At 36.4% G+C, this 22,127-nt stretch overlaps 1 long non-coding RNA gene across 1 annotated transcript in view; it reads right to left on the minus strand.

Moving 5' to 3' along the window:
* Positions 1–2,961: 2,961 nt before the first annotated feature.
* LOC137043024 (uncharacterized) overlaps positions 2,962–22,127 on the minus strand; it is a 110,782-nt gene continuing 91,616 nt past the window's right edge. The window contains exons 3-5 of the long non-coding RNA XR_010898405.1: positions 10,628–10,730; positions 10,442–10,539; positions 2,962–3,448 (exon numbers count right to left, since the gene is read on the minus strand). This is a non-coding gene — a long non-coding RNA (uncharacterized lncRNA). The remainder of the gene's footprint in view (positions 3,449–10,441; positions 10,540–10,627; positions 10,731–22,127) is intronic.

Raw genomic sequence — 22,127 nt, forward strand, 5'->3', positions numbered from 1 at the left:
GAAGGTCTTACGGGTGTCCAACGACATGAGGGTGAGTAATTAATGAAATCTTTTCATTTTTGGGTGATCTGACCCTTTAAGAACTTCTTTGACAAAGTTTATTCAGCTGGCACCAGAAGGCAAAGCTGATACCTAAACGAGACATATAAGAGATAATAAGCCCTTAGTATCCTGAGCTTAGGGAAAGCTCTGTCAGAGCCATAGCCTTGTGGACAGCACATCAACATTGAGGAACAGCAGCACCTCAGACAGCACGAGTTCAAGTCCCAGCTAAAGGTACACTTTCCTGCTCCTGTTCCCTTCTCACCTCTACCATTGTTTGAGGTCGCTTATCGTACGGTCCTGTCCATTAAAGGTGAAAAACCCTAATGTCAAAAAACAGCAAGACAATAAAGAGAATGCCTGTTTCTCATTTCGCACTCTGATATTTCTCATGTCTCAGTTGTGTCTACTCTTATGTCTCCTAATGGATTTTAGGAGAAACATGGGAAAACAAAGCTGACACCTAATTTAGACAAAAAAGAGATTTCCCAAGCTTCTCTCAACACAATCTCAGTTTTGATTCTCTTAGACATCTCTCATTTGTGTCTATATTTATTTCTCCAAAGGAATTTTAGGAGAAACATCTGATAAACAGCTGACACTTAATCAAGGAACATAGGAGAATCACAACTATGCCTCCTGAGCTTAGAAAAACCAACCAATGAGCAAATAGTTTTTCCTCTGGGCCTACAGGTTTACATGATAACAGGTTTGAATGATTAAGCATGACGAATAAGGAAAGAAAGAAATCTATTTAAAAATATTTATTTGAGGCATAAATGTAAAATTATTTATAAGATAATTTACTTCCAAATGGCTTTTTGAAAGGGTCCAAATGATGTACCTTCTTTGGTGTTACAATATTATCAAGTGTTTTATTTTTTTTAAATGAAGGGGAATAACACATTTCTGAAATGTAATTTCATACAGTGGCTGCATTAACGTCATTAATTGGATCCCAAATGTCTAAAAAAATAGCTCTCTGGCTGAACTTGATTTGATCATTGACAGTGGTTTCATGAGATTGAAAGAAGTAAAATCCAACAGAATCAACCATGTACAACTAACTAGAATCAATGGTGTTCATTTAACTTGAATGAATGGTCTCAGTTCAGTGACTAAATTAACAATTTAGTCCTGTGATTTACATAATTAAAATTACACTTTTTGACTTTCGCTTAAATAAACTCCTAACTACTGCTAGTTGTTAAGTTTAGCTATTGGGTAGGATTAAGGGATGTAGAATATGGTCATGCAGAAGAAGGCATTAACATGTGCTTTATAAGTATTAATAAACAGCCAATATCCAAGTAATATGCATGCTAATAAGCAACTAGTTAATACTGAGATTTGGACCCTAAACTAAAGTGTTAACAACTTTTCATGTTGTCAGTCCAGAAGTGATGTTGGTTTCAGTCAGAGCATTATCATAATGGTTGCTTTAATATTAAAGCCATTTGAATTCATGTTAGCAGGTCTTCAATCCAAGCTTAACACTTTACCACACTGAAAAAAATTTGGAGTGACATTTACTTAAAAAAAGCTAGGAAACTTTTTCCACACAGAAAGTGCTTGTAATCTTTACTCGGGCTATTCTAAGTAATATTTACTTACTAGAACCACTTATTTTTTATGTAAAATACACAAGTAAATTGCACTGGCAATACTCATCTATAGATTGTAACTTTCACTCAGATTACCATTGCATCCAATTACAAACCCAAGTGAATATTGCTGATATTTCTTAGGTTTGCATGATGCTCCCAGAATGCATTGTGGCATGAAGCATGTCACCATTGATGAGATTCTTAGGCTGAATCTTGATATCTGTATGTGAGAAAAGCTTGCAGGTGTTCAAAGTGCTAAGTGTACAGTCTGTTATAAAATGTATTCAACTTTTCTGGTTAAAACTGTGCTGGATCTTTTCTAGAATAAAAAACAAGGTTAATAGTATATTGCTCATATTCTCGTATAAGATTGGTGAATTAAGCCCCTACACAATGATCATATTCTGATCATCAAGCAGCCAAAAGCATCTGATCATGTTTTCTCTGCTTTTCTTGCCATAGCAAACTCAGTCACAGCAGTGAGAGAAACACTAACATTAAAAAGTCGCCAAACTGCCCAACTAAAGAAAACACTAATCGCCATAATGGTGACATAAAAAAACTCTATTAATTCTCAATAAGAACTTATGTAGCTTTGGCTACCGTTATTGTGATTAAAACTCACGTTCAGTGAAAAGTTAAAACTTATTGAGAATAAGTCAGCCACATAAAAGCAACATCCCAAAATGACCGTCTCTGCCACCACTGAACAAGTTGGATCTTTGCGAAAAATCTGTGCGCATTTTCAAATGCACTTTGCTTTTCAGATTAAAATTTACTTAATATTTTAGGTGAATGTGCTGTGACTATAAAACATTAAATATTATTTGTAAATATATGATAAAATTTACTCTTTTTTCTCAGTTAAGTTATTACATGAATAGACTGTGTACATTTTACTTAAGATATATAGTTCCAACTTAAACTTTATTTTACAATGTAATAATTACATGAATTAAATTACATTAATGTAATAGATTTTACCATACCACAGTCATTTTTTTCAGTGCATGATAACCCCCAAAACCACTAACATAACAGAAATATAGTTATGCAATATTAACAGTTATAGTTACGTAATATCACCAAGTCTCGCAATTCTCTCATCTTGCTAAAAAACACATAAAATAACACTCTATTTCAACATTTACTCTCCTAATTCAGCCCAGTGAAAGCATGATGGGTTGTATCAGCATGCAGACAAAAGTCCTGTTTGATTGGGTTACTTGATTGAAATGTGTTAATGAAAACATCAAGTAAAAAACATTTCAAGTCAATTTAATATGAAGAAATCACATTTTAACAGAAGCCTGATACAAAGGTGTTAAATCAAGTGAACAGCATAAAAAAATCGAGTTAGAAATCGTGGTAAGAAAAAAGCATCCCTTTGTTTTTCTTTTTGTAAGACACCCATGACAGCACGGTACTGTAAATGTAGCTTGGCATCTTGTTTGAGTGTACAGTGCAGTTTTCTCAAAGTCTTAATTTGTATTGGGAGCAGAGAGCTGAAGGCCCATCAGAAGTATGACGAGTGTGTAAGCCCATGTGAGTGGTGTTGTGTAGCTAAAGGACAGCAGCTCATTAGGCTATTGAAGACAGTTGAAAGAGGGGACTAGACAGTGCAGACCGACCTATTTTTGTGTTTCAGCATTTGAGGTATGAGTCTCCGGTTTGCCGCATCAGCAGATCTGTCACATCCACTGAGAAAGCACTCTGTCTCCAGACGGATCCATGACATTCTCACACGCTAATGAGCCATCAAATCCACAGCTGATTAGTGAGAGCGTTGAGAGGTGTTTCTGTGGAAATCCAAAAGAAGACTATCACTTTGACGCCTCAAAAAGTTAATTAAGAGATCATAAAACTAACCAATATGTATTGAGCAGTTAAGTCCAAAATTGTCTTGATCAGATTGAATTTAGGCTTTTATTGACATTTGAGCTTCAGCAAGAACCAATGACCGAAAGTCTTACAAGTTTAGAATGACATGAGGGTGAGTAATTAATTAAATCATTTTTATTTTGGGGTGAACTATCCCCTTTAATCCAGTCTTCGTAAGCAACATGATCACTTTGAGTGGACAAAATGGATGCCTATTGCAGACTACATTAAATATAGCGACCTGAACCTAGAACATACCGACGCCAACTAATGTACAACATTGTGAAATTTTAGTTTGTGTTGCCCTATTTCTAGTAGTCATTCTATGCATGTACCAGTCAAGATTTTTATTTTTTTGATTTGAGAGTTGCTTTATTAGTTTTGAGACTATCTCTACTAAATGATTGACAACATTAAACATTTATCACATAACAACTTAAAGGATTAGTTCACTTCAAAATGAAAATTAATTTACTAACCCCCATCTAATCCAAGATTTTCATGTCTTTCTTTCTTCAGTTGAAAGGAAATTAAGTTAATAAAAACATAGCAGGATTTTTCTTCACATAAGGGTTTTCAATTGCAACCAACGGTTGAAGATCCAAATCAATGCAATTTCAAAGGGCTTCGTAGAGCTTTAGAGGCTCTGCACGATCCCAGCCGACGAATAGGGTCTTATTGAGCCAAACCATCTGTCATTTTCAAAAAGAAAAAACTTTTTAACCTCCAATGCACAACTTCTGTGTTGTTATTCACTGTGTATTACATCATAACGTCGGAAAGGTCACACCCTTGAAGTAGATGGAAGTACCGTCCCAGTGCTAAAATGAACATGCAATTAAATCCTTCACAAAAAACAAAACAAAACAATGACCTTTACAAAAATAATGGTAAACCAACATTGTTGGACAGTTTTAAAGTTGGAGGAGAACATGAGATGAAGTTTTTTCGGCACTGGGTCGGTACTTCCACCTTTCCATCATGTTGACGTCATACGTCATGAAGAAGCAGAACACCAGAGTCAAGCATTTGAGGTTAAAAAGTATATAAATATTTATTTTTTTTGTTGTTGAAAATATTTCTTGGCTGGAGTCTAAAGACCTTCACAGCCTTTGAAACTTCATTGATTTGGACCTTCAACTCTTGGTTCCAATTGAAATGCATTATGAGGAAAAAAATCCTGAAAAGTGTTCCTCAAAAAAATGTAATTTCTTTTCGACTGAGGAAAGAAAGACATGAACATCTTGGATGAGATGGGGGTGAGTATTGATGTGAACTAATCCTTTAATGTAAAATTCACCATTTGTATCTTCGGGGAAAACAGACAAAATATTGATGACTCATCTTGCACTTCAGAATGAAAATGCCATCATGGCCCTTCTCTGACATAAACTAAAAGCTATTGACTAAAAAGAACAAACTATTTGCACAAATGTTTTGTTTAAATTGGGGATATATGTCAACTCAAGACAGTAAACTGCGATCATCAAGCCAATTTATAGGGTCTTTAAAGGTAAGGATGAGAGCACCCATAGGGTTTAGCTGGCAGGGCTTGGTATGAGCTGGGAAATTGTTCACTGAGGGAGAAAATGACGGTCAGTTTCCCGCTGTCAAGCTATCGGGAAGGAGAGCAGCAAAAACACCCAGGCCAGGACTCATGCTGGCACAAGCAGAGAGAACAGAATGGAGACAGAAACGCACAGAGCAAGAGAGAGCTGGAAAGAGAGAGGGAGAAGATGAGAGGTGGGAAGCCGGCTGAAAATACAGATGAAAACACACCGTCATTGTGGAGATGGCTGGCTCGTTGGAGATTTTCTCATAGGGTTTGTATTACGGGGTTTGAGGGTGAATGCTATACTTCTATGTGAATTGAGCACTGGCATAATTTTGTGGGTGTAATAGCCAATTTGGTGGCAACCTGCTGCCATTCAATAACACCCCTTCCTTCTGCACAGTTTACTGGAAGCTTCCATGGAGAAATCCATTTTGACTGATACACAAGACTTCAGACACAAGCCTCATGTTCATTTCCACTTTAATAACCAGGGTGTCGTAGGCTGTGCGGTTTAGGGTCTGAATGAGGGGAGAAGCTAAAAAATGAGCTAATAGAAATAAAAAATAAGTATGAATGGTGTCCAAGCGGCTGACCTAATGAAGTCTCAGTCGAGCCACTGACATGATTGATTGAGGTAATTTCCTTCCTTTACGAGTGGGTGAAGAGAAACAAGTGTCCTGGAGCAAAATTCATGAGCCACCACAGTGAAATCTGACAGAACATCATCTCTTCAGATGGAAGATTTGTCAATCCACTTGTGAAACAAAAGTGAATGTGATGTGATATATCCCCTAAAGTCAGTCTATCATAAATATCCATTAGAGGAAAAGAAATTTAGTCATACACCTTTTTCATATGCCTTATTTTACAGAGAAAATGAAGAACTAAAGTTGTAAAGATGTACAAAAAAATCACATTCACACCTGTGGTCAAAACATTATAAGTAATTAGGGATGCACGATATTGGATTTTTGCCGATATCCGATATGCCGATATTTTTCAGCTCATTTTGGCCGATGCCGATACCGATGCCGATATATGTTTATTTTATCCCTTTGTTTGGAAACAACACCATTTTGAGAAAAAACTATTTTTTTTTCGTTCTGGTTTCAGATTTCTGAGGTATCCTTACTAAAAGGATTCTTGTTGAAGATAAATAAATGTTAATAAAGTTCTTTTTATGATAAGAGTATATTAAAAGCTCTGAAAATAACAATAATAAAGTCAGTAATTTTTCACCCCAGATGCAGCTAAATATTGTATTTTTGGATTTAACGTTTGTGCACATGAAGTGTAGGTGGCATGACATCCGTTGATGCTGTCTTTTAATTCTACAATTATTGTAGAGCTCCTTGGATTATTTTTCATCATCCATTTCGTAAAATTTTATTACAGATTAATACACTGTATATAAAAGTATTTAATTTACAAGTGTCATGCTTGTGATTTATGACATCATTGCTGATTTGTTTATTCAGAACAAGAAGTAACTTCAATTTATTTGTGTATTCTACTTTTCATTGTATTACTGTAACAACAGCGCACCCACTACATGTATAAATATATAGCGGTCTAGCTGGAGGGCACTAGGACCTGGAGGAGCTTCTGCTGCTGTGGAGGCTGCCACACGCGCTAGAGAGTGGGGAGACGCGATTGGGCTCGTTTTGGGCTGGTTTTGTTGTGAAAACGTGGCAAATCTGCTGCTGACGGTCACGTCCTTCTGTACGTGCATTCAGAAATTCAAGGCAGCATTTAAAAACAGTCAATATCAATCACTGTACATGCAATGTATTTTCTTGTTTTCACTTGAAGAATGACTGCAGTGCTGACATGGTCTCATCTGTAGCACTCCTTGCACACGTGAGTTATTGCAGGCGCATATCAACACGTTATCATATCGGCAAGGCATATCGGCATAATGTTTTCATATCGGCCGATGCCGATTTTTATATTTTAAGCGTTTATCGGCCGATTCCGATGTCGTGCCGATAATATCGTGCATCCCTATAAGTAATGTAATCAGATTACTTTTTCAAGTAAAGTAACAAGTGCTGTCAAAATGTATGTGACGCACCAGACGCAAAGAAAGACGCACAGCAGGATCGCATGCACAGACAGAGCACCCGTATCCTCCTGGGACCCAGAAAAAAAAAGTTTTTCGAATTTTGTATTTTTTCATGTCATTAGATTGTTTAGAGCAGAAACAAATGGACATTATTTTTTTGGAAAATTATATTGTATTAATATGTTATGATATGTCCTCTATAGTTGACACCAGGACTCAGTTGTTAAAAAAAATAATGAAATGAAATTGCATGTATAGGCAAAAACAATGGGATTTATTTTTAATTCACAAATACAGTTTTAAGTTTCAGGATTTTTTTAAAACAAACTTTTTTTTAAAGATGTTTCTGAGCTATGTTATAAAATATATAACTGAATGCTTTGATATACCATCTTACTTTATGCAATATGTGGGTAAAATGGCCATACTTAGATTTTCCCAGTCAATACAATGTTTCGGTATATTGCATCTAATTTGCATATTATTGTGTCCTTGGTGCAACATGTAATGAAAAAAAGAAGTGTAATAAGGGGAGTAATAATTGGCAACATTTTCATAATAATATGTAATATTTCATAGGAATATTGTTGTGTAATTTATTTCCCTATTTACTGTTTGTGTCTCCAAAATGCCTGATAAACATGATTTATGTCCCGGTGTCCTCTACAGTGGACATTTATGAAATCAATGCCCTGTTTTGTAACAAAAAGTCATATTTTGATTAGAAACCCCATAGCATTTTCCTGAGATGTTGATTTATAACAAACAAATAGAAAAATAATCAGATTTAAATTATAATTACAAAATATTACCATATTTCCATAAGAGTGCTAAACATTAATGTCAGCCATTTTTAAAGACCAATAAGTTGTTGTTGTCCTGGTGAAACCTCCAAACATTTGGTCTCTGTGCAAAGCCCTGAATGTGCTCTATAAAGGACATCCTGACTCAAAACTGTGACGTGTGTGATGTCACAGAAACTCACTAAAATATAATGTCCACTACAGTGGACAAAAGTCTATTACTGGGTCCCAGGAGGAGAGATGTACAAAAAATCACATTCACATCTGTGGTCAAAACATTACAAGTAATGTAATCAGATTACTTTTTTAAGTAAAGTAACAAGTGCTGTCAAAATGTATGTGACGCACTCGACGCAAAGAAAGACGCACAGCAGGATCGCATGCACAGACAGAGCACCCGTATATATATATAACAAATTAAAATTGCTCAGTTATTGAGGAATTCTCTATCTCTGATTTCAATTACCAATACCTAACTGCTGGTCACATTCCAGCCAGTCATTTCTGAGCATGTTTCAGTTGTCATTTAGATTCTGAGTTGTTTCCACTAGTTTTTTTTGTACAATTTTTGTCCCCCTGACAAGTAACTTCATAAACCTGCCAAGTTTGAAGAGCTGTTCTTCATCTTCAAAACAGAAGATGTATCTACTGGCTTGTCTGAACTTCGGCCTTTTGTTCATATGTGAAGAAACTGCGTGGTGATTTTGTGCAGTGAGCCTCATATGAGGAATATAAATATGAGAAGAATCATAAATATGAGAATAATGGATAAAAATAATGTAAACACTTAAAGTCAAGCCAGATAACTATTTCCATGCCAGCATTTTTTAAAGAAGTTGCCAGCTATCATGCATTCTTTTTTTAATCAACACTTAAATGTGGGTAAGTTTCATTAAAAAGCTACATTCTGAACAAAAAGAGCAAAAAATAGCATTTTCCCCACCAAAGACACAGAACACAGATGAAGATATTTTTATTGAAATCCGATGGCTCAGAAAGGCCTTCATTGATACCAATGTCATTTCCTCTCTCAAGACCCATAAAGGCACTAAAGACGTCGTTACAAAGCCCATCTCACTACAGCGGCTCTAAAATCACTTTATGAAGAGACGAGAATAGTTTTTGTACGCAAAAAACAACAACTAAATAATGATTTATATAGTGACGGGCCGATTCCAAAACAAAGTTTCGAACCGTTATGAATCATTGAATCAATTCATGATTCGGATCGTGTGTCAAACCGCTGAAATCACGTGACATTGGCGATCCGAATCATGAATCGATTCACTGATTCATAACCGTTCAACTCTTTGTTTTGAATCAGCCCGTCACTATATAAGTCATTATTTCGTTTTTTGTTTTTTTGCGCACAAAAAATATTCTCGTCGCTTCATAAAATAATTGTAGGGCCACTGTAGTGAGATGGGCTTTGTAACGACGTCTTTAGTGCCTTTATGGGTCTTGAGAGAGGAAATGACATTGGTGTCTATGAAGGCCTTTCTGAGCCATCGGATTTCAACACTAATATCTTCATTTGTGTTCTGAAGATGAACGGAGGTCTGACGGGTGTCGAATGACATTAGGGTGAGTCATTAATGAGAGAATTTTTTATTTTAGGGTAAACTAAACCTTTAAGGAATAAAAAGAAGAAACGACATTTGAAAAAACTTTCATAACATAAAAGTGGACAAGAAAACAGTATGTGCTGTGAAAGAAGGTACTTATACTATACTGACGGGGTTAAATATAGAATTCCATTACTAAAAGTAAAAAAGACTAAAATACAATTTTGATTCACTAAAACTAGACTAAAATGTCATCAGTTTTTGTCGACTAAAGATAGACGAAAATAGTCATTTGCTTAAACAACGTGGAGCTGGACGTGCAAATGATAATTGCTAGGAAAAACGAGGAAAAAACACTTGTGTCGTGCCTGATGTCACATTGCACCGGGTGTATGATAGGGCCCTAAAAGTGTGTTAACAAAAATAAAGCTGTATTATTTAACACATTTTACAGTCGCTTTAGACTCAGTGGTTATAGTTAGGCAACAAACAGTGCATTCATATTTCCCTCTAAAACATAAATCAAATAAACTGCGGCTACATGACCATGACTTTAGCCTTCCTGTATATACTTTTTGGTTTGTACAGTTTATATTTTATAACAAATGCATGCGATATAGATTCATCATCATAGAGTTTAGGTGTTTTGTGTAGAAGCACTAAAGATATTTCAGATTATAATTTTATTTGAAGTAAAATGCATTTCTATGGTGCAGTAAGAGTACTTCAGAAATAATAGTCCTATTCAGCCTATCAACAAAAAAAATGTATATAATATAACAATTGATTGATCAGAAAGGTATTACCTCCAAGAAGCCCATATTAAAGAGCTTTTCTCAGAGAAAGAATACAGCATGACATTGTCAAGATCGGTTCATTTTATGGTTAAATACCTCTATTGGAGAGTGACAAGTCAGAATTACCTTTTGTATGCCGATCACATGCTCTCCATACTGCCCAGAACCTTTTTCAGAGATCATTTACATATTAATAGAATCGTTTTTTTCCCCATATATGCAGCCTATTAAAACAAAATTCAAAAACTTTAGTTAGACTTTTAATTTGTCATTTATGTCAGTAAAGAAAATGTGCACACCACTGAGCATTACCCTTAATCTCATCCTTAGGAGTGTGGCTTAGCCAGAAACCATCACGAGTCAGCCATCAAAGGTAAGAGTTATTATTCATCCTCCAGGGATCTTTCCTCCTCAGCTGGACTCAAAAATAATCAACGAACAAATCAGTCGCTTCTAACGAAGGGTTAAATCAGACTGAGCAGAAAATACACGTTGCTAGAGAAAAGCATTTGGATGCAGTAATGGCTACTTGTCCACCAGGGAGTTTAATTTCTGACAACAATTTAGCATGTTATTTAGTGCTCATGTTTGGACCCAACAGATTTTAGCTCGGAGACAGCAGGGACGAGAAGACGCTCAGCAAACTGGTGGTGGAAACTGTATGCAAATAATGGCACATTGAAACAATAAATGCCAGTTTGTTAGAGGATATTTAACTCTTTCCCCGCCATTGATGGAAATTTCCGGCTTTCACCTGTTATACAGTAGGGGGCGCTGTTACACATCTTCTGAAAGAGTACAGAATCTCCGGATTCGAAGAAGATGCAGAAACAAGCGGTATGTATTATGCATATGTAAAAAATAATGCAATGTCCAACAGCATATAAATCAAAATTGCCTAAAGTTACTGAATGAAATGTGTACCCAGGACGAGCTCTAGGACTGTGAAGCTTTGGGGTGTTGAAGGACTCCATCTGTGTTTTAATCATCGCTCTGAATCCGATCTAGACATAATCTTTGACAAAAACGCGATTTCTCAAACTTTTGATCACAATGTTGCTTTTTTAATGAAATATACCCTCATTTAAATGTTGATAAAAAAGAATGAGCTAGAATAAAACTAGCTTTTGATATATTGCATGTGCAGATATTTATATAACAAAATATTCTGTGGGCCATTGAGCTTGGCTGGCGGGAAGAGGGTTAAAAAAAAACGCTGGATTGTGATTTGATGAGAGTGAATGAAGGACAGTAAGTTTAAATTTCTGTATTTTTACCATGAGGTTGATTACTGCAACAACATATGCTACTTCAGATAATCCATTTAATATCATGCCAATTTTCCAATGCTCACCTGCTACACCGGCACACAATTTTTTTTAAAAATAAATTCTGTCATAACACATTTAAAGCCAAGAAGCCATGAATGAGCTTACATTTACATTTCTGTGTTTCTCTAGAACTCTAAATGCAAATACAAATGAATATGTATATGTCATTCCACACACCTTTTTCTTTTCACATTGTTCCCATATTTCTGAAATTCTAATATGAATTTCTAAACCTTAACCACAATATCCATAGGAAAAAACTTCAGTTATGAAGGCCAACAACACATTGTACTAAAAAACTGCATGTGTATCTGAATACAATGGAACGTCACTCATCCTACAGAAATGCTGGAAGGAAGGTTAATGGGAGTTAAGGTGAAATGTCCATTTCTTTTCAAAGCAAATCATCGCTTTTACAAGCTGCATAAATACAGTTTGAGAAAGTTAATGCTTCTTATTACATCTCGTGGACAGCATTTTGAAAGCCAAATGTTCATTATATGTATACACTGTTTCAATAAAGAATAAATGTGTGCACATATGAAATATTAGAAAATATATTATCCACTTAAGAGGCAAATGAAAGTGAAATATTGTTACAGCTATTATGTACCAGTGTAGGTGGTGTTGGTTTGTCTGGACGGCTGGTAATTAGTGAACATATGAATCATTATAAATAATTTATTTTGATGTAGTTATATAAACATAAATGAGCCAAACCTGATGGCACCAGTTACAAAATGATTAAATATAAAGTATTTAAGACAGTGAATTTCATATTTATGACTTGACTGTTTGTGTTTTTCTGTCTTATTGTAATAGTTATCTGCATGAATTGTGTGTGTGTGTGTGTGTGTGTGTGTGTGTGTGTGTGTGTGTGTGTGTGTGTGTGTTGGTAATCCCTACGTTATAAGGGGACAAAATTTCCCCACAAAGATGGCAATATCCGAAATCCTTGTCCTTGTGGGGACATTATGAGGAAAACATCTTATAAATCATACAGAAGGAGTTTTTTTGAGAAAGTAAAAATGCAGAATGTTTTCTGTGAAGGGTAGGTTTAGGGGCAGGGGCAGTGTAGCAGGACAGAAAATACGGTTTGAGCCTGCATTTATTTGGTCAAAAATACAGAAAAAAAATTATATTGTGATATATTATTACAATTTAAAATAATTGTTTTTCGATTTGTTATACTTTAAATGATTAAAGCTGATTTTTTAGGATCATTCCTCCAGTCTTCAGTGATCTTGATCCTTCAGAAATCATTCTCATATGAGGATTCATTTTCAAAGTTGGAAACAGTTCTGCTGCTTAATATTTTTCATAACCTGCGATACTTTTTATAATACTTTGATGAATAAAAAGTAATTATAAAAAATACAAATAAAAAAAGCAAATGTTTTAAAAATAGAAATAATTTGTGACAACAATATACACTACTGGTTAGTAATTTGGGGTCAGTCATTTTATTCAGCAAGGATGCGTTAAATTGATAAAAATGTATAGTAAAGGAGATTTATATTATTTGAAAATATGTTTTTATTTTGAATAAATGCAGTTATTTTGAACATTTTATTCATCAAACATATTAGGCAGCAGAACTGTTTCCAACACTCATAATAAATCAGAATATGAGAATGATTTCTGAAGGATCATGATCACTGAAGACTGGAGGAATGATCCTGAAAATTCAGCTTTGCATCACAGAAATAAATTATAATTTAAAGTATAATAAATTGAAAACCAAATATTTTAAACGTTAATAATATCACATTATTATTAAAAAAAAAAAAAACTGTATTTTTTTTATCAAATAAAAAACATTACAAATAGTAATGTGTCCAAACTTTTGGCCTGTATCTGTGTGTGTGTGTGTGTGTGTGTGTGTGTGTGTGTGTGTGTGTGTGTGTGTGTGTGTGTATATATATATATATCAGGCATAACATTATGACCTAATATTTTGTTGGTCCCCCTTTTGCTGTCAAAACAGCCCTGACCCGTCGAGGCATGGACTCCAATAGACCCCTGAAGGTGTGCTGTGGTATCTGGTACAAGATGTTAGCAGCAGATCATTTAAGTCATGTAAGTTGTGAGGTGGGGCTGAAATTAATGTATTTTCAAGCTACAATAATGCGTTCTCGACATTTGACAATGCTAAGAACACAAACAGCTGATACAGATCTGAATCCTTTATTCAGGAGCAGCTTCTTAGCCAAACCTGCTTTATACTGACCCTCAGTTATAAAGCAGTCTGGCGAGAAATGCTTTGCGGTTCACGCAAACAATAGCATTGACGAAAACAAAACTCAGCCACTGCGTCTTCATGGATCGGATTCGGTTTATTCAGCACATCCCACAGATTAGATTGAGATTTGGGGAATTTAAAGGCTAAGTCAACACCTCAAACTTGTTGTTGTGCTACTCAGACCATTCATGAACCATTTTTTCCCAGGACCCAAGGTTTCCCAGCAGAACATTGCCCATTCTCCATGTGCATCAATGAGCCTTGGCCGCCCATGACCCTGACGCTGGTTCACTGTTCCTTCCTTGGTCCACTTTTGAAAGATACTGATCACTGCTGACCGGGAACAGCCCACAAGAGCTGCAGTTTTGGAGATGCTCTGACCCAGTCGTCTAGCCAAACAATTTTTGTACATTTTTTTGTTTTTTGCCCTTGTCAAAGTTGCTTAAATCCTTATGCTTGCCCATTTTTCCTGCTTCTAACACATCAACTTTGAGGACAAAATGTTCACTTGCTGCCTAAAATATCCCGCCCACTAAAATCATTCTGAATTTTGGATTGTCACTTTAGTTTCTCCATTTCTGACAACCTCATGATAATCAGCACTTGAGACTGTCGTGGGTGATCGTCATTAGCGTAATTGGCAATTCAAATGATTTTTGGTTAGATTAAATCCTCTCTCTCTCTTCTCACATTTACTTTTTCTCTCTTTCTCTTTCCTTAAGTGAGAAAAACAAGATGATATATAAACCCGTGGTAGCAGGCAGAAGATGTGCTTCTACTGGTTTACAATTCAATAATATAAAACACAGACACACACATAAAGGATCACATTATGGACCATTGTAATCATCCTCTCTGGAGCAGGTGTGTGAGTCCCTGCATTTCTAATCATTATATAATTCTACCCATTTTAATAATTCAAAGATGTAAATTCTTTGTTTTCCTTGAATCAGTCAATTCATTGAATCTTGTAATGTATGCGGAGACTATAGTACACTAGTAAGCTTTCCACAGTCTCTCAATACTCTGACTTTCAATTGCTTTATCCACTTAATGCCTCTGACTGAAATGGTTGTTTGGAAGCCTAAATAAGGGGTTTGTGTGAAATGTATTTGCAATTGGGCTGCTGGGAGTGTATGTGTGTTTGCTCAGTTGTTTCTATATTGTTGTTCACACATATAAAGGCAAAAGAGAGAATAAAGTGGAACTGTAAACTTCTGATTTCTGACAGAAGCCGTCAGACTTTTGTTTTCTCTAGTCTGAATTTAAATCAAATGCAGCTTTTCAACACGCTTCTGTTCTCGGTGAAGTTCCTGTTCTAGAGGTTTAGTTTTGATTAAATGATACCCAAGGCCCTTAAAGCAGTAACAGCTGTCATTACTGACATTTTCAGCTCCTTCTCTGTCATTAAATTGTCAGGTTTGTCTGCTGTTGTTTTTTGTCTGGATATAGAGGTCTCGCAGGATCATGTTTTACCAGCTGTGATGCCTCCTATTTGGCGTTTTCAGCTCAATCATTGCACAGCCTTTTTGACATTGTTACATTTTGAAAAAGGAGTCCCTACGGAGGCCCTAAAGGGACATTGTAATGGAAAAACTATAAGATGGGAGGAAAAAAAATTATGTTAATTAGGAATGTTCCAAGCTAATATCAAGGATCGGTATCGGCTATTCTAAGCCGGATCCTTTATTTTACATCAGCTGTCATGCTGGTCTCAGGGGCACAAAAGTCTTGATCAGGACATCCCTAATGTTAATGCTTTTGCGTTCCCTCGCAAAATGTCCGCGTTCCCCAGAGAAACTTTGCATTCTCTTACAAAACTTTTGAGTTCTTTGCGAGCGAACACAACGTTTCTCAGGGGAACACAAAACTTTTGCAAGAGAACACAAAAAGCATTGAAACATACTTTTTCTCCCATTTCATTTTTTTCCATCACCATGTTCCTATACACTCAAAAAAATACTTTCACTTTTGTTGATTGCACACAAATCAACCTTGTTCACATTACTTCACAAACTCATGTAACTACATGAACTTAAATTTACTGAGTTGTTTCTACTAAAAATGAGTATTGTCAGCTTACTTAAAGCTACACTGTGTAACTTTTTTAGTTTATTCTTAGCTAAAAACACTTAGTTCTTTCAGAAATATATATGCTCATTAATGTATATTTACTTCTTTCAAGTAATAAAGTATTCTCGTAAGTTTATAATATGCCATTGAAAATACATACGGGTGAGGGGTTCGAATGCCAGTCGCCATGTTGCTCCTCCATCTTGAAAGTACATTAGCCAAAGAGGGACATACCCGTAAATTCAAACTTTGCCTTTCACATTTTAACACTCGATGGCACCGAAACTAAATCGGCCACCGTAGGAGTTAAAATGAAATCAGAATTGAGCGGAACAGAAACTATTATTCACTGGATGGTCATATACCTTTACACCGCTAGATGCGGGAAAATATCACACAGTGTAGCTTTAATAAGTGTTTGTTCGGTCAACTTAACATTGCTGAGTAAAATGAACAAACTGCACAGTGGATCTGTAGTTCCCAGCCTGCTTTGCATGGGACTGCATTAGGAGAGTACATTTAGGAATTGAAGTGTTATTTTATGTGTTTTCAGTAAAGGGAAAGATGTTGTTAGCTTATGTTACTGTTTAATGTTTAGGTATGTAGGGCATTTAGAGAAGTTCTGTAATTTTGTGGTTGCCATTATGCAGAAGACTGTTGGCACTCATATATGCGCATATTTATTGGATGGAATTCCTGCCCTCCGCGGCAGAGTGACGGGAGCATAAAAGGAGGGGCAAAGGCAGCGGAAGACGAGAGAGGACCAGGCCTGGATTTTATGTTGAGTTTTGTTATGTGTGTGTGGGCAGTCGTCCGTGAGGGGCTGCCCGTGTTTTATTATGTGTGCGTGTGTGTGTGGGCAGTCGTCCGTGAGAATCTGCCCGTGTTTTATTATGTGTGCGTGTGTGTGTGGGCAGTCGTCCGTGAGGGGCTGCCCGTGTTTTATTATGTGTGCGTGTGTGTGTGGGCAGTCGTCCGTGAGGGGCTGCCCGTGTTTTATTATGTGTGCGTGTGTGTGTGGGCAGTCGTTCGTGAGGGGCTGCCCGTGTTTTATTATGTGTGCGTGTGTGTGTGGGCAGTCGTCCGTGAGGGGCTGCCCACGGTTTACTTTCGTTTTGTTTAATTATTTTGGAATTAAAGTTTGTTGAACGTTCGCCGGTTCCCGCCTCCTTCCTTCCATCAACGAACCCCGTTACATATACATTTAACACAACATTATTAAATAAACTGCACATATAAATATTATGTAACAGTGACGTATTCAAATGGTTTGTATTTACTCAAAGCAATTTTGTCAGCTTTACTTGAATTTCTTGTGTTCATATAACGTAATTGTAAAAATGACTCAATATAGTTGCGTGGATCCACTTGACACCGCTTTTTTACGTAAATTTAACAAGTCTTTTTTTTTGTATAGGGGCTCCATAGTTTCCGTATACTATACCATCGTTCAAAATGTTGGAGTTAGCAAGATTCTTTAATGTTTTGAAAGGATGCTCATCAAAGCTGCATTTATTTGATTTGATCAAAAATACTTCAGCATTACAGTATATGATCCTTCACATGAATCCATTTGGTGCTCAAGTAACACGTATTATCAATGTTGAAAACAGTTGTGTGGACTGCTTGCTATTCTTAGATGAATAGAAAGTTCAAAAGATCATTTAAAATAATAAAGACTTTTGCATTGTCAAACATCACACACACACACACACACACATACAGTATATATTCTATATTTAGTATATTATTTCTGCAGTGTTGAGTGCAGGACAGGAATAAATCATTGTTAACAGTCTCCAGTCTTTAATGTTTACATCATTCACACTAGTGCTGTCATGTTTGGTGGTTCTCTTTGAGTTATGTGGAGCACAGCTCTTCCACTAATGATGTGGGATGGGATTTCGAGTGTCACCATCATTGTATTTTGTGCGTGGAATGTTAAGGACTGTGAATGTCAGGTTGAAAACCTTTCCTGTGCATGTCACAGGATAGTTCTGCCTCTTTTTTTTAACCATAGGCGTGTGTTAATGCTGAATTCTTCTCAAATATACTTTCCCAGTATTTATTTATTCTTTCATCCTCTTCTTCTTCTTTTGCGTATTTCTTTAGTCTGGGTCGCAGCACCTTTAGGCTTTGTTCAGTAGCTCCAGAGCTTCAGTTTTTTTCACTTATTGTTTTTTCTAAGCAGTACGATTCGTCCTTCATCTTTGGTCGTTTTTGCCAGGCGGCTGACATTCTTCCTCTGGAGGACTCAAATGTTTCGAAGCTTTAAATCTAAAGCCAAACATCTAAAGCTAATGATTTGTTTATTTTGTAACGTTATTCTGTGCGTAGAATAATAATGGATGCTGCTTTTCTTATGTTGGGCCATGTGTGTCTGTTATAATCGCCGTTAAATTGAAAGTCTATTTTCTAAATACATGTTATTGATCTTACTATTAACAATTCATTACAATATAATTTTTTTACCGTAACATTTTAATCAAAATGTCATATTGATCTATCGACGATTTATGAAATAAAGCATGAAAATGGATATTCATTTTTACATTTGCTAAAGATGGCACCATAAACTTGTAGCTGTGTTTCCAGCGCATAGCCTATCCTAATCAGCATTAAGCACCAATCTCATTCCTATAGTCCTTCCACAACTCATCTCCTTGAGCTGTATTAGTCAATGCAGGTCTATGGAAAAGCCATTGTCCCTTCAATAATGTAGTGCCCTAAGCCCAAGGCCGAAGACACTGACAAACCATCACATGTGCCATTACTGGCTCTCATACCTGCCTATTCATCATCCCAATGCCTCATAATCATCACAAACTGACCCTCCATCCCTCATTCTTGACACAAGAGTCATTCTGATAGAGCCGAAATTCTGTCAAGCACTGGCTGGGTTTTACGTCTGTCAGTGCTCTCATGTGTGTTTTATGCTTGTCTGCCCAGCTGAAAAATTCAGTAAAATCCTGTATGAATTCCATGTCGGTCCAGGCTGGTTTATGCTGGTTAGAACTGGTGTAGTGCTGGTCTACCTGTCGTTCTCAAGCTAAATTGAGATGGTGTAGAATTCCCTTTTATTTATTTTTCCCAAATTTCCTTTAAAAATTTTCTGGATTCCTGGTTTTAATGGTTCAATTAAATGTCATTCATCCATAAGCAAGTCTAATTATTTGACATGTTTTTAGACAATTATTATTATAAAAAAATATTAGGTCCCTATGAAATAAATCAAATTCTGTCAAATAGATGTGATTATTAACGTTACTGTAGTGTGAAGCAGAGCAGGACCGAGTGTTGAGGAGCTGAGCACGGCCGCTGGAGCGATTGTTAATAAGATGAACAACACACGGCTCGCAAGCAGCCGGACTTTTATTATGACACAGTCGCCTGCGCCTTTTCCGATCATGAGCATGAGGAACACAGCTCTGTTTATCATATTAGATACATTTAAGTGTGTTTAAAATGATGTTATGACTTTACTCTGCACGTTCGCTCAGCGGCTGCTGTGACATGTTCACACTGCTAAGAGTAAAGCTTCTCACGATTTTCATATAGTTGGAAACATTTGGGATATTGTAAGTACTCAACTGAACAAGATATATAACACTGGCCTTGTGCTTTTTGGATATTTTACTGCACACATACTACATAGTGCACTTTTAATTAAATTTAAATATACAAAAGCCAGTCTAATAATTTTTATATGTGTGAGTGTGGGCAACATCTTGTTTATTTCAAGGTCTAAAATCAAAATGACAGCGTTGCTGACGGCTTCTGTAACCCAAATGAAGCTCGTTGATGGGCGTGCTCTTGCTCTCGCTCTGGGTGTGGTGTGTGTGTGTGTGTGTTCACGCGCTCATCCAGGAAAAGTGCCCACACGAGAAATGTGGCTTTTTATGACGTCATACTCCGAAAAAAAAGCTTTCAGAAACAAGAAACAAGTTTGAATCCTGACGCAGTGTATTTGTTACAGAAATACTAAGTCCAACAATTTTTTTTATATTTTGTCCATGTTTATTATGAGAATCGAACTCATTAACAGTGTAAGTAAATCCCCCCCCCCCTTTAAATAATCTCCTCTCATAAACTCCTCTAAAAACATGCAATAAGGTCAGCCGAAAAATAACCCTGTCAACAGCTTTTCAGCGCTAATTCTTCACTGTATTTAGTAAATCCTAACAGTAGTTTTTAACGCCAAAAGAGGGTTTGTGCTTGGGCAAGCTGTTAGCAAATCTGGCCCTATATGGTTGAAAACACTGAACAGTTGCCAGCCAAATGCAGATTTGATTTTATCACTGAATAACGTGACGATGCACGAAACCTTTGAATCTCGCCGGTGGGATCGTATTCTTCAAAGGATTCATTATTAAATGAAAAAATATGAGCTGATGAGTAGAATCAGGTGTGTTAGATGAGGGAGACATACAAAATGTGCAGTGGTGGGGCAGGTTTGAGAAGCACTGAGCTACACCAGCATAAACCGGCCTGGACCAACATGGAATTCGTACTCATTAATGCTGGATTTTTCAGCAGGGTTTCAGCTACCCAAAAACATACCCTTGGCAAAAATCGATCAACTGAAAACCACAAAGAACACTTTAACAACCACCTAAAAACCTTCCAGATACATCCCAACGGCATTGATTATAATTGTCAAATCAACTTTTCAAAATATAAAATGCCTGAAGAAATCTTCAGACTTATTTCAAGGCCAGGCTTTGACAAGCAGGTTTGAATGTCACCATTATGGCTACAAAATAAAACAATTTGTTTTGGTTAAAATCCTACAAGGAGCTGAGTGTTTCAATACTGACAGTGCAACACACGAGCATGTCCCCAAGCCTTTATACAAGGTTATAAAAGCTTTTGTATTGACATTCTGTGCTGTGGATGTAACGCAGTCCCCAGCTCCTGGTGTAATCAATGTACTGCTACTATAAAAAAAAGGACAACACACAAACAGATCAGTACACTTACTTTTGCAACACCTGTTTCTTCCTTGCAAAACGTTCTCAAGCCTGCAGGGACAGAACTGCAATTACAAAAGATGAAACAGTTGTGTCTTTTCTTTCCTATTGTGACGTTTATCAGTGTAAAGCGGCTTCTCAGACAAGTTCAAATGTAGGGTTGGGAGTTGATTGAATTGACTGGATCGTTGTGGTTTGCTATTGGTCCATCTCATGGGACTGGCAGGTTGTCCTGCCCCTTGTATTATTCCATAAAAACACACGAATTGTCTATTTTGATTTTACTGTGACTTTAAATGGACTGTATATGTAAGTTTAAAGGAACACTCCACATTTTCCAAGTCCCGTTGAGTTAAACAGTTGAGTTTTACCGTTTTGAATCCATTCAGCCGATCTCTGTATCTGGCGGTACCACTTTTAGCATAGCTTAGCATACATCATTGAATCAGATTAGACCATTAGCATCGCTCTCAAAAATGACCAAAGACTTTATTTTTTCAAAGATAATAATTTTTCAATTTAAAACATCATTGTGTATTAAGAAAATTAAACATTTAGTTTTTTAGACCGATTATAGACTATTCTCTCATTCCAGTGTAATAATCAGAGAACTTTGCTGCCATGCCATGGGTGCAGCAACGCAGTGATATTTACGCAGAAAATAGTACCTAGCTATATCGGTCTAAAAAAAATTGTGTTTTTAATTTTCCGTTGGTCTTAGTACACGATTCAACTACAGAAGAGTGAAGTTTTAAAAAGGAAAATATAGTGAAAGTCGTTGGTCATTTTTGAGAGCGATGCTAATGGTCTAATCTGATTCAATGATGTATGCTAAGCTATGCTAAAAGTGCTACCGCCAGATACAGAGATCGGCTGAATGGATTCAAAAACGGGAAAACTCAACTGTTTAACTCTAAGGGACTTGGAAAATTAGCTTTTTTCAAAAAAAAGTGGAGTGTTCCTTTAAGGTGAAAATTATATTTATCTAAATAGTTTTTTCTGCCATCTTAAAATCTGATTAACTCATCTATTTTTCTTGTTCTGAATTTTGCCTACACATAGCTTTAAAAACATTGCATTGAGTATTATCCTTCCCTCTAGTCAGTGTCAGACTTGGTTTATATAGTTGACCCACGGCACCGATGTTTGGCATGGCGCACTGCCCTGGGCTACAGCTGTCATGGACACACGCTCCG

Source organism: Pseudorasbora parva, chromosome 16 (genome assembly GCF_024679245.1).
Source record: "Pseudorasbora parva isolate DD20220531a chromosome 16, ASM2467924v1, whole genome shotgun sequence".
Lineage (NCBI taxonomy): Eukaryota > Metazoa > Chordata > Actinopteri > Cypriniformes > Gobionidae > Pseudorasbora > Pseudorasbora parva.